Below are 12,958 nucleotides of genomic sequence, written 5' to 3'. Positions count from 1 at the left end.
TTCAGTTATATATATAAGTGTTTAACATAAACTGGAAGGTAATAAAGTCCGTATAATGACATAATTGTTATTATTAAAAGATCCCTAATCAAGTATTATTATAGGCATAAACAATAATAATACGCTTACGACTAACATGTTATTGATTGATGACAACGAGTTGTCATTGACATAGAGATGTCAGAATTGATACATGATTATATTGTTAGAGAACAATGTATTGGATTGACCCACCATGAGCATATGTCTTGGATTACTATGTGACAGTCATAACATTGCTCATGGTGATGACTATATGTATGATCCTTAGACATGAGATCAATATTATCCCAACATATATTGTTGTCTGTTTTGATACAGCTAAACAAGCTCCGTAACTGGTTGCTTTATAAAGACTATTATTGAATATATCTCAATATATGTAGTGGGTGTGTATGATTAAGATATGATTTGTCCTTCCTACATAATAGGAAATATATCACAGGCCACTTCATTGAGTAAGACTAGAAACGCATGGCCATGCTCAAATAAGTTGATATGAGATATCATAAACTATTTGTTAATTAAAGTCTACTCTATATATCAAGAAACAATAGATGGGCTATACAAGTTTGACTATTCCAAGACTTGTGCATATTCTAGATATAAAGGACATAAGGATGAAATACATAAAAGAGTTAATCACCAAGATGATATGTCGAATCATATTTTCTTGTAACTTAGGTGACAATGATATATTGCTAGATGTCACTCATTGTATGTAATATTAGAATTGTTCTAATAATTACTACTAACGTTACAAGAACCTACAGGGTCACACCCTAGGATTAAAATGAGCAAAGATGTACAATTTGTTGTACGTTACTAAAATATATCTAGAGTTAATTAAATATATATTTTAATAATCCTGAATATTTAATTTCAATTAATTAAATATAGATTTAATTAATTTGAAATAATAAAATCCCTAATATGATTAGGGTAACTTGGATATAAAAGGATTATTAAATTCCAATTGATTAAATATAGATTTAATTAATTTGAAATAATAAAAACCCTAATATGATTAGGGTAACTTGGCTATAAAAGGGTGTGTTAGGTCTAGCAGCCATTTTAGAACACACACATAAAACCTTCAGCCGTTTTTCTCTCAAAATGGTTTTGGAAAGAAAATTATTGCTCTCAATCGGGTGAACTGAGCAGAGGCGTAGACGTGATTTCGTGGAGGCTTATGATTCGAACCGATCTACACCACCAGTATTCAATGTTGTCCTTACTGTTTTTCAAGGAGCCCGCTGTAAGTAATTATATCCCTTCCTCCCGATTTCAGTTTTTCGTACTTGGATCACTGGTGGGACTGTCGAGTTTTGTTTCCGCTGCGCCATGGGTTCACCAACGGTCCCAACAGTGGCATGAGAGCCACTTGTACGATCTGAATTTGGGTTAAATTTTTTTGTTAATGCGATATGTATGAGATACATATTCTAGTTTTATCGATTTCGGTAAATATGTTGATATTAATGTTCGAATCAATAACCACAACGATTAATATGTTAATTTTTTAATATGTTTTTCAATCGATTTGTTGTTGGATGATCTGTGGGAGTGTGATAGCAGATCGCGTTTGGAAGTGGAACAATGGTTGTTCCGATGAAGAAAACCTTTGGGATTGAAAATCCCAAAAGCATTCTTCTGTTGATAATTGTTATCAAATTGTGAATTTTTCCATATAAACAGAAGTATTGTTTTTTAAAAAATTGAAGGCCCATTGACCCCTCATCAGTAGTACAAATTGAAGTCCCATATTAAAAATTTTATTTTTTTAACAAAGGCGTAAGAACGTATATATATATATATATGATATGTTTGTTTTGCACGGTGTTTGACATGCATGGTTATAGCCCTTGTTCACTTTATAATGGTTTAATTTGAAATACTATCTGCGAGCCATGCCTTTCTATATCTCTTTTGTATTTCTCTTCTCATCTTACTCTCTCATATGTAAAATGAGTTTCTTTTAAAATTTTAAACCTATGAAGATTCACATAGAGCGGAAGAATAGCAAGACGATGCCTAGAGAGCAGTCTTAGGCTTTAGGGTTCTTGGTTCTCCCATTACCTTGGGATGGGTCACCTTAGTCATTGTTTTGGGTTATAACCATTGCATCTTATTTATTGCTATATTTGTTATGTATGCAATGCATCAAATGATAAAATAAGAATAATTATTGATGAGATCAATAAGGGCCTAATATTAAAAGGAACAATGATGAGATAATTACGTAAATCCCTCTTTATAATCTAAGTTAACTTAACCGTCCAATATTTACCCTGATCGATATTGTGTGGGCTTTGCCAAAGCATTGGCACATAAATCTATCTTGGTTAAACGCGAAGAATAAGCAAGTGATATTCACCGGTTGAAATATTGGTAATAACTTAGCTAGGTTATTCTAATAGGATTAGAAACCTAGAGGTTAAATATCTGGATAAGTCATGAGATGACTTGAACAAAATTTGTTCACCAAAATGAGGAGTTACATGAGATGTAACTAGTCAACTGTTACTTACCTAAATAATCACTATCCTAAAAGGAAAGCCAAAGCTGATTTAGGAAATTGAAGTATTATGGATCCTCACCCACTAGGAAAATTTTCATTGAATTTTTCTGAAATTAAAACAAATAGGGTTTTTAATTTTGAATAAAATAGTGGGAGTAATTTGTAAGTAAAGTCCTATTTATAAATTTCAATTCGGTAAATTTACTTACTTTAATATTTCCATTATTGTAGATTTAATGGCAAACAACACTTTATCACTACGATCACTCCTTGAGAATGATAAACTTAATGGCATAAACTTCCTTGACTGGTTTCGTAATTTGAGAATTGTTCTCAAACAAGATAGGAAAGAATATGTCATTGAGGAACCTGTTCCTGATGAACCGGCATCTAATGCTTCAAAAGCTAACAAAGACAAATTCAGGAAACATGTGGATGATATGTTAGATGTTGGATGTCTAATGCTTGCCACCATGACTCCTGAGCTTCAGAAGCAACACGAGGACATGGTTGCATATGAGATGATTCAAAATCTCAAAGAAATATATGAAGGGAAAGTACATCAAGAGAGATATGAGATCTCTAAAGATCTATTTCAATGCAAAATGGCAGAGGGAACTCCTGTAGGAGCTCATGTCATTAAGATGATGGGCTACATCCAAACGTTGAAAAAGCTGGGATTTCCTCTCAAAGATAAATTAGCTACCGATGTTATCCTGCAATCGTTGCCAGATAGCTTTAGCCAATTTGTCCTTAATTTCAACATGAATGAAATTAACAAGACTTTGCCATAGTTACTTGGCATGTTACGAACTGCTGAAAGTAACATGAAAAAGGTTGGACCTAAGCCCATTCTGATGGTCCACAAGGAAAAAGGAAAGGGAAAGAAAAAGGTAGTGGCAAAGTCTAAGGGCAATGGTAAGACCAAACAAAAAGGGAAAATGCATTGAAACCCAAAGGGGGAGTTAGCAAAGAAGGAAAATGTTTCTATTGCGATAAGTCCGGACACTGGAAGAGAAACTGCCTTGTTTACCTTGAAGAGGTCAAGAAGGAAAAAGCAAACGGAACGTTTGTTTTAGGTATTTATGTTATTGGTGTTAATTTGTCAACATCTACTTCTTGGGTATTAGATACCGGTTACGGTTCTCATATTTATACTTCTGTACAGGGACTGCAAAAGAGAATGAATCTGGCTAAAGGAGATGTGGACCTACGAGTGGGAAATAGAGCAAGAGTTGTTGCATTATCTATAGGGACATGTTTTATCTTTGCCTAGTGGACTTGATTTAAATTTAGAGGATTGTTATTATGTGCCTAGGTTGACTAAGAACATTATTTCTATTTCTTGTTTGGACAAGATTGGTTTTGAGATTATTATTAAGAATAATTGTTATTTTTTTATCTCGATAGTGTTTTTTATGGTTCGACACAATTGGTTAATGGTCTCTATATTTTGGATCAAGAAAACACCATTTATAACATAAATACTAAGAGATAAAAAACAAATGACTCAAATCAAACTTATCTTTGGCATTGTCGTTTAGGCCATATAAGTGAGAAACGCATATCAAAACTCCATAAAGATGGATTCTTATATTCATTTGTTTTCGAACAATATGATGTATGCAAATCTTGCTTGTTGGGAAAAATGATTAAAGCTCCTTTTAATAGTAAAGGTGAGCGAGCAAGTGATTTATTGGGGTTAATACATAGTGATGTATGTGGACCAATGAATACACAAGCCAGAGTTGGATTCTATTACTTTATTACTTTTACCGATGACTTCAGTTGGTATGGGTATATTTATCTTATGCGCCATAAATCTGAAGCCCTTGAAAAGTTTAAGGAATTTAAAAATAAAGTACAAAATCAACTAGGCAAGAGTATTAAGGCACTTTGATCAGATCGAGGTGGAGAATACTTAAGCATAGAGTTTGATGAACTCCTAAAAGAATGTGGGATTATCTCACAGCTTACACCACCTGGTACACCATAGTGAAATGGAGTTTCTGAAAGAATGAATTGAACACTGTTAGACATGGTTCGATTGATGATGAGTCATGGTGATCTTCTGACTTTTTTTTTGGGACATGCACTTGAAACAATCGCTTTCACACTAAATCGTGTTTCATTTAAATCGGTTCAAAAGACACCATACGAGATATGGACTGGGAAACGTCCCAGTATGTCTTTTATGATGATTTAGGGTTGTGAAGCTTATATAAAACATCATATCTCTACAAAGCTCGAACCTAAATCTCATAAGTGTATATTTGTTGGATATCCTAAAGAAACTAAGGGATACTATTTCTTCAACCCTAACGAGAACAAAGTGTTTGTTGCTCGAACATGAGTTTTTCTTGAAAGAGAATTTCTCTCAAAGAAAGGGAAAGGTAGAAATATTTAACTTGGAGAAGTTCAAGAGCAACAGATAAATGAACTTGAAGTTGAGCATGTTTCACAAGTTGTTGAGGAGCATTCAACAGATTTAGAAACACAATCACTGCGTAGATCCATAAGAGAACATCGTGCACCTGAGATATTTGGATTTCTCGTTACGACACATGGACATGTTCTTCTTATGGATCAAGATGAGCCCAGGACTTATCAAGAGGCAATGTCTAGCCCAGACTCTGAGAAATGGCTTGAAGCCATGAGATCTTAGATGGATTCCATATCAGTAAACCAAGTATGGACTTTGGTTGAACCACCTGAAGAGGTTAAACCTATAGGGTGTAAATGGATTTTCAAGAAGAAAACTGATATAGATGGTAATGTATAAACATATAAGGGGCGATTAGTCGCTAAAGGTTTTCAAAAAGTTCATGGTGTAGACTATGACAAAAAATTGTCCCCTGTAGCTATATTTAAGTCCATCCGGATCTTGCTCGCAATAGCTGCATTCCATGATTATGAAATCTGGAAAATGGACGTCAAAACCGCCTTCCTTAATGGAAAACTTGAAGAGGATGTATATATGACACAACCAGAAGGTTTTATCTTTCCAGGAAATATTGGAAAGGTTTGTAAGCTACAGAGGTCTATTTATGGACTAAAGTAAGCTTCTCGAAGTTGGAATCTTTGTTTCAATGATGCAATCAAGGAGTTTGGTTTTATCTGAAATGAAGATGAACCTTGTGTTTATAAGAAGGCTAGTGGGAGCAATGTTTCTTTCCTAATCTTGTATGTAGATGACATATTCATCATAGGAAATGATATACCTATTTTACAGTCTGTTAAGACTTGGTTAAGTAGTTGTTTTTCTATGAAAGATTTGGGTGAGGCAGCGTGTATCTTAGGAGTTAAGATCTATAGAGATAGATCAAGACGACTTCTAGGTCTGAGTCAAAGTACATATATAGAAAAAGTGTTGAAAAGGTTCAGTATGGAAGAATCCAAGAAAGGAATTTTGCCTATGAGACATGGCATTTCTCTTTCTAAGGAAATGTGTCCTTCAACTCCACTAGAAAGAGAACGGATGAATAAGATTCCATATGCTTCGGGTATTGGTTCTATAATGTATGCCATGATACGTACTCGACCAGATGTATCGTGTGCTCTAAGCATGATGAGTCAATATCAAGCAAACCCTGGTGAAAATCACTGGGTTGCGGTTAAAAATATCCTTGAGTACTTAAGAAGAACTAAGGATAAATTTATTGTCTATGGAGGGGAGGAAAAGCTTAGTATAAAAGGTTATACTGATGCCAGCTTCCAAACTGGCAAGGATGACTCACGATCGCAATCAGGTTTTGTGTTTTGTCTTAATGAAGATACTGTGAGCTGGAAAATTTTGAAGTAAGACACAGTAGCTAATTCTACAACAGAGGCTGAATACATTGTAGTCAGTGAAGCACCAAAACAGGTTGTTTGGATCAAGAAGTTTATATCAGAATTAGGGGTTGTTCCCATCATATCAGATACTGTAAAACTCCGTTGTGACAATAATGGAGCCATTACACAAGCAAACAAACCCAGATCTCATCAACGATCCAAACATATTCTTAGGCACTTTCATCTCATTCGAGAGATCATTGATTGAGGAGATGTGGAAATATGTAGAGTACACACGGATGACAACATTGTTGATCCCTTGACGAAGCCTCTTAGACAGCAGAGGCATGATCGTCACATTGAGTCACTCGGTATTAGATATGTGAGTGATTGGTCTTAGTGCTAGTCGGAGATTGTTAGAGTATGCCCAAAGACCAATTATATGATGATTGTAATAATACTTTTATTTACTGATTTTATTGAATAAACGCATTTCCATTATTATTTTCAGTTATATATATGTGTTTAACATAAACTGTAAGATAATAAAGTCCATATAATGACATAATTGTTATTATTAAAAGATCCCTAGTCAAGTATTATTATAGGAATGGACAATAATAATACGCTTAAGACTAACATGTTATTGATTGATAACAACGAGTTGTCATTGACATGGACATGCTAGAATTGATACATGATTATATTATTAGAGAACAATGTATTGGATTCACTCACTATGATCATATGTCTTGGATTATTATGTGACATTCATAACATTGCTCATGGTGATAATTATATGTATGATCCTCAAACTTGAGATCAATATTATCCCAACATATATTGTTGTATGTTTTGATGCAGCTAAACAACCTCCGTAACTGATTGCTTTGTAAAGACTGCTATTGAATATATCTCAATATATGTAGTGGGTGTGTATGATTAAGATGGGATTTGTCCTTCCTACATAATAGGAAATATATCACAGGCCACTTCATTGAGTAAGACTAGAAACGCATGGCCATGTTCAAATAAGTTGATATGAGATATCATAAACTATTCGTTAATTAAAGTCTACTCAAGATATCAAGAAACAATAGATAGGCTATATAAGTGTGACTATTCCAAGACTTCTGCCTATTCTAGATATAAAGGACATAAAGATGTAATACATAAAAGAGTTAATCTCAAAGATGATATGTCAAATCATATTTTCTTGTAACTTAGGTGACAATGATATATTGCTAGATGTCACTCATTGTATGTAATGTTAGAATTGTTCTAATAATTATTGCTAACGTTACAAGAACCTACAGGGTCACACCCTAGGATTGAAACGAGCAAAGATGTACTATTTGTTGTACATTACTAAAATATATCTAGAGTTAATTAAATATATATTTTAATAATCCTGAATATTTAATTTCAATTAATTAAATATAGATTTAATTAATTTGAAATAATAAAATCCCTAATATGATTAGGGTAACTTGGATATAAAAGGATTATTAAATTTCAATTAATTAAATATAGATTTAATTAATTTGAAATAATATAAACCCTAATATAATTAGGGTAACTTGGCTATAAAAGGGTGTGTTAGGTCTAGCAGCCATTTAAGAACACACACACAAAGCCTTCAGCCGTTTTTCTCTCAAAACGGTTTTGGGAAGAAAATTATTTCTCTCAATCGGGTGAACTGAGTAGAGTCCGAGACGTGATTTCTTGGAGGCTTACGATTCCAACCGATCTACACCACCAGTATTCACTGTTGTCCTTGCTATTTTTTAAGGAACCCGCTGTAAGTATTCGCATCCCTTCCTCCCGATTTCAGTTTTTCGTACTGGGATCGCTGGTGAGACTGTTGTGTTTTGTTTCCGCTGCACCATGGGGTACGCCAACGGTCCCAACAATTGGCTATACTCCTTTTATGATTCTAAGGTAGTTTAGCACTTGACAGTTCATTCCAGCTATCTGTGGATTAAATAACTTTGAAATTGGTTTCTCCACACTGAATTACAGGGAGTAGATCCATAAGATATCAAATACTTGGAAAACTTCTCACATACTCAAATTTAAGTTAATCAAACTAGTGTTTACGCTATAATATGATTCATGGAGAAATAACTGGGTGATTGAAAATGTTCCTAAACCAAGTCCGGGGAATCACTTGACAATGGCTGAGTAATTGAGAAAGGTTCCAGCTGAGATTGAGCTACTAAGGAATGAGATAAAATAAATGAACGTCGATAGGAAAATTGAGTAACGAAAATTCAAGGATGAAATGCTTATGTTGGGTCTAGAGGTAGAGAAATGATAAGGGTCATAAAACAATTAATGAAAGAAAAACAAAAAGTTCAAGAAAGTTTCAAAGCTGTGGATAGAAATTATAAATAATTACACAAAATTTTGAAGGCCCAAGATCTTCATCACACAGCCAAATATATGAAGATAAAGCTTGATAGAATCAAGAAACAAGCTAGGAGGAGTGAAGAAGACAGAAAAAATTATTATTTGAATCAAGGAGATGATCAAACAACATGATGGAGCTAAGCATGAGTTGGATCAGAGGCAGACATAACTAGAAGAGCTTGAAGCACAAATCCTTAATTTGGAAAAGGCTTTTTAATGATAGTACTATAATGATAGTCTTAGTCTTCGAGATAAAAATGAAGCTTTAAGAAAGAGGATAAATAAATTGGAAGGTTTAGAGTTAATACATTCGTCAGTCAGGGTGATGATGCAGGGAGAGAATGAGGCCTTTAAGACTAAAATCACTGAGATAGAAAATAACCTTCATGGATGCAATGAGCGCATTTGTTACCTTGAAAAGAATAAACCTCTAACTGACAAAGAAGTTAGGACCATGCTTCATCATGTTGAGGAAATAATTTAAGATCAGCATAAGTCAATGGAGAAATCAGTAACTAAAGCCCGTAAGATCGCCCGACAAGTCATTGAGCTATCATAAGAAGCTGAAGCCCTGAAGATTTATGTGGTGTCTAAGTCAGAGGAAGAGGAACACATCATTTAGCTACTTTTAGGAAATGAAAATTTAGGAGATATTAATCTAGATTTTATTTGTAATTTCTTTTCACTTTCTCAATATACAAAGACGTTGTGTGTTCGTCAAGAATTTTTTATGAACTGTTATTTTGGGATCAATATCTTTTGCATACATTCATTTTTCATTTTAATTATTTATGTTTTTTTAAATTTCACATTGAAACATTCATTCATTTAAATTGTACATTGATCCTGGCCCTACTAAGAGTAAGAACACCTCACACCCGTATGTCATAAGAAAGGTGATTAAAGAAATGAATGACATACTAGCTAAAATTGAGAAAGAATAGAAGGAAATGTAAAAAGAGATGAGAGGTTGGTTAGATAAAGACGAGGCTAATACAGCTAGCTCTCAGAGTGATATACTAAAGAAAAGGGAAAATATGTTCAGGAAACATGTGACAGTTGGGAATAGTGTTGTTGAGGACCCTACACATCCTCTGGGTTTCACACCTATCCATATCCTTATGCACAATCCTATACAACAAGAAATGCACCCATCAGATTTTTTTTCTGCTAAAAATCCACGGTATAATTAAGTTGGAACTTCATTCTATGTCAATTATCCCTCTGCTTTTCGGTAAAACTAGGGGATTTCCATGATGAAAATGAAGTCCCCAACCTAAACAAGGTTTCTGAAATAAAAAAATTTGAATGATGAGGTGACCTAGCATGTGAAGAATCTTGAAGAAAGATTGAAATATATGAAGGTGTTCGAGCCATTTTATGGGTTCGATGCTAAAGAATTAAGTTTGGTCCCTAACTTGGTCCTTCCGCCAAAATTCAAAGTACTTAATTTTGAGAATTATGATGGGACTACCTATCTTTCGTCCCATATCAAGGTATTTTGTAGAAGAATGACCAGTCACATTGAGAATGAGAAGTTGTTGATACATTGCTTCCAAGACAATTTATCTGGATCCATAGCCAAGTGGTATAACCAACTAACTATGACCCATATTAAGTCATTGAGGGGATTGGCAAAAGTATTCTTAGAATAGTACCACCATGTTACCAAATTGGTGTTAAATAGATGGACTCTCCAAAACATGGAGAAGAAGCAAAATGATTTATTTCGTCAATATACCCATAGGTGGAATGACATGGTTGCCCAAGTTCAACCACTACTGTTAGAGAAATAAGCAACAGTCATCTTTGTGAATACCTTGAGGGCCCCATACCTTGGACACATATTAGGAAATACTACTTGGTTATTTCTAGTGAGTTGACCGAGAATGTCATAAAAAGTGGTAGAATTGAAGAAGGTGATGGGTCTAGCTCAAAGAGGCTCATGTATAAGAAAAAAGAGAATGAGGCGAACAACACACGACTATAATAAGAACACTTCAAAAGGTGACATAATCATATAACTCAAAGATGAAAAGATAGATGCCAACTCCACCAGGAATGAGTCTAGAGGTCAGAGAGAAACTGGAAGGATACCCTTCATACCTCTGTTAGTGCCATACTCTGAAATCTATACCTCATTACTAGAGGAAGATGTGATCAGGCATACCATTTGACTCATCCCAAACCCCAATACCCCCGATGGTACGATGAAAATGCACATTGAGATTACCATGCTATGATTGCAGGACACTCGATAGAGAACTGTATAGCTTATAAAAAGGTGATACAAAACTTGATCAACACTAAGAACCTGAAGTTTAACTCACTAGGTCGGCATCTCATCCAATGCCAAACCATGGAGGTAAAGGGTTAAACATGATCCATGAAGATCATAATACGAGAAAGAAGAAAGATGTTTTAAAAATTACCTCTTCATTGAGTTGGGTGTTTAAGAATGTTTCCAAAGTAGGTCTAAACAACCAAGACACAAAGTTAAAGCAAAGTGAGTGTGGAGTATATTGTGATTTCCACCAAGAAAAGGACACGAGATTCAATTTTGTCTCAAATTCAGGTGTTAAATATAGAAAATGATGGGTAGTAAAGAAATAGAGTTATTTGAGAGAAATGAAGAAAGAATAGAAGATTACGTTTTTATGTCGAAGAGCTCTTAGTCTGTATACGGAGCGAATAAACTAATAATTATCACTATATGCACTAGAACAATGAATCCCGTGTCAATGACTGATAACTTCCTAAAAATACTACTTTTAAGGCTTTTTTCACTTAAGTTATTATTTGTTTAAAAGCTCATTTTAGTCATTTTAGGATCATGTAGTTGCATATAGTTGTATTTGTGATGGTATTACAATTTTATATTTTAAAGATGTTGTATGAGAGAAAGGTGCAGTTGCTTATGGTGTAAAGGAAATAGCAAGAAGAAGGTTGCACTGTGATGAAATTTCGTGACATCACACGCTGCTGAAGCATATTGAAATTTCTTGGCATTTCTAGCACAGAAACAGACAAAAAGATATTTTTGTAAAAGGGTAACTGGCAAGGCACGTGTCTGATGGTTGTAACTGGTTGCTGGGGACCACTGCCACCTGGGAGGATAATATTCACGCCCAATGAGTGACTCTAGAGGTATTATGGGTATTTTGAGTGCAAAAATCCCATTAATACCCTTAGATTTTTTTATTATATAATACACCTCACATGAGAGAGAAGTAGGAGGAGGATATTCAGTAACATTTTCTTACCTTCTTCATTGTATCCTTCTTTTCATTCTCTAGTGGTGTTACTCCATTGACGAGCTCTAAGTAGTGGCGAGCAAGGCGTCCGATAGGAGCTAGTGAGCTAAGGAAAGTCTTGGTGGTTGAGGAGAGCTCCAATTGCGTGCGTTGAAGGCTTATTCTCCCTTCCTTTTTTCTTATATTTTTTATTTGATGTTGGGTTGTTTGGAACGAATATATTTCATGGTTTGTTTCATGGATGATTCAAACCCCATAATAAACTAACCTTATTTAGTGGGGTTGTTTTATGGATGTTTAACTTTATTTTAATGGTGGATTTATATTTATCTTTTGTATTTGCTTGCTTTGTTTATGTATGCTTCATCGGCTAAGTTTGTAGGAGGCATGAGAGTGTCCATTCCTTAGATGAAGGCTAGGTGTTCGAGATAAACTTAGCTAATAATACTTGTAGTATTCGAGAGAAACACAAGAAATATCCACATAAGCAATGGGGTATAGTATTTTCTTAAGCTTTGAACGAACCTAGTAATACTATATTATAATCCCTTAGTACTTGAGATAAACTAAGATAGGATTTCAACAACTAAGAGGGGTAGTTTTTATCAATAGTGTAGGCTACCATAGTTGAGACTGAGAGGAGATGTCGTGGCATTCTATTCTATTAGGTTCCTTTTACTAGAGATAGTAGAAGCATTTTCAACCCTGTCGAGCAAGTGAAGTTTAGATATATTAAATCTACCTGAGAGATAAGTTTTATCATCCTTAAATCAATCCCTACCATTCACTCCAGTGGAAGCTTGTTGTGTGAGGATTATCAATTATCATTTATTTGTTGTTTTTATTATTTTTCATTACCTCGACATTTTAATCATTTTCAACATTAAAATCTGTTATTTCCACTATATTTCTAATTGCTACCCCATCAGACTATCAATCCATGCTCAAAGTCCCAGAG

The sequence above is a fragment of the Hibiscus syriacus genome, unplaced genomic scaffold, assembly GCF_006381635.1.
Source record: "Hibiscus syriacus cultivar Baekdansim isolate YM2019G1 unplaced genomic scaffold, ASM638163v2 tig00001478_pilon, whole genome shotgun sequence".
NCBI lineage: Eukaryota > Viridiplantae > Streptophyta > Magnoliopsida > Malvales > Malvaceae > Hibiscus > Hibiscus syriacus.
This window is presented reverse-complemented; position numbering follows the sequence as displayed.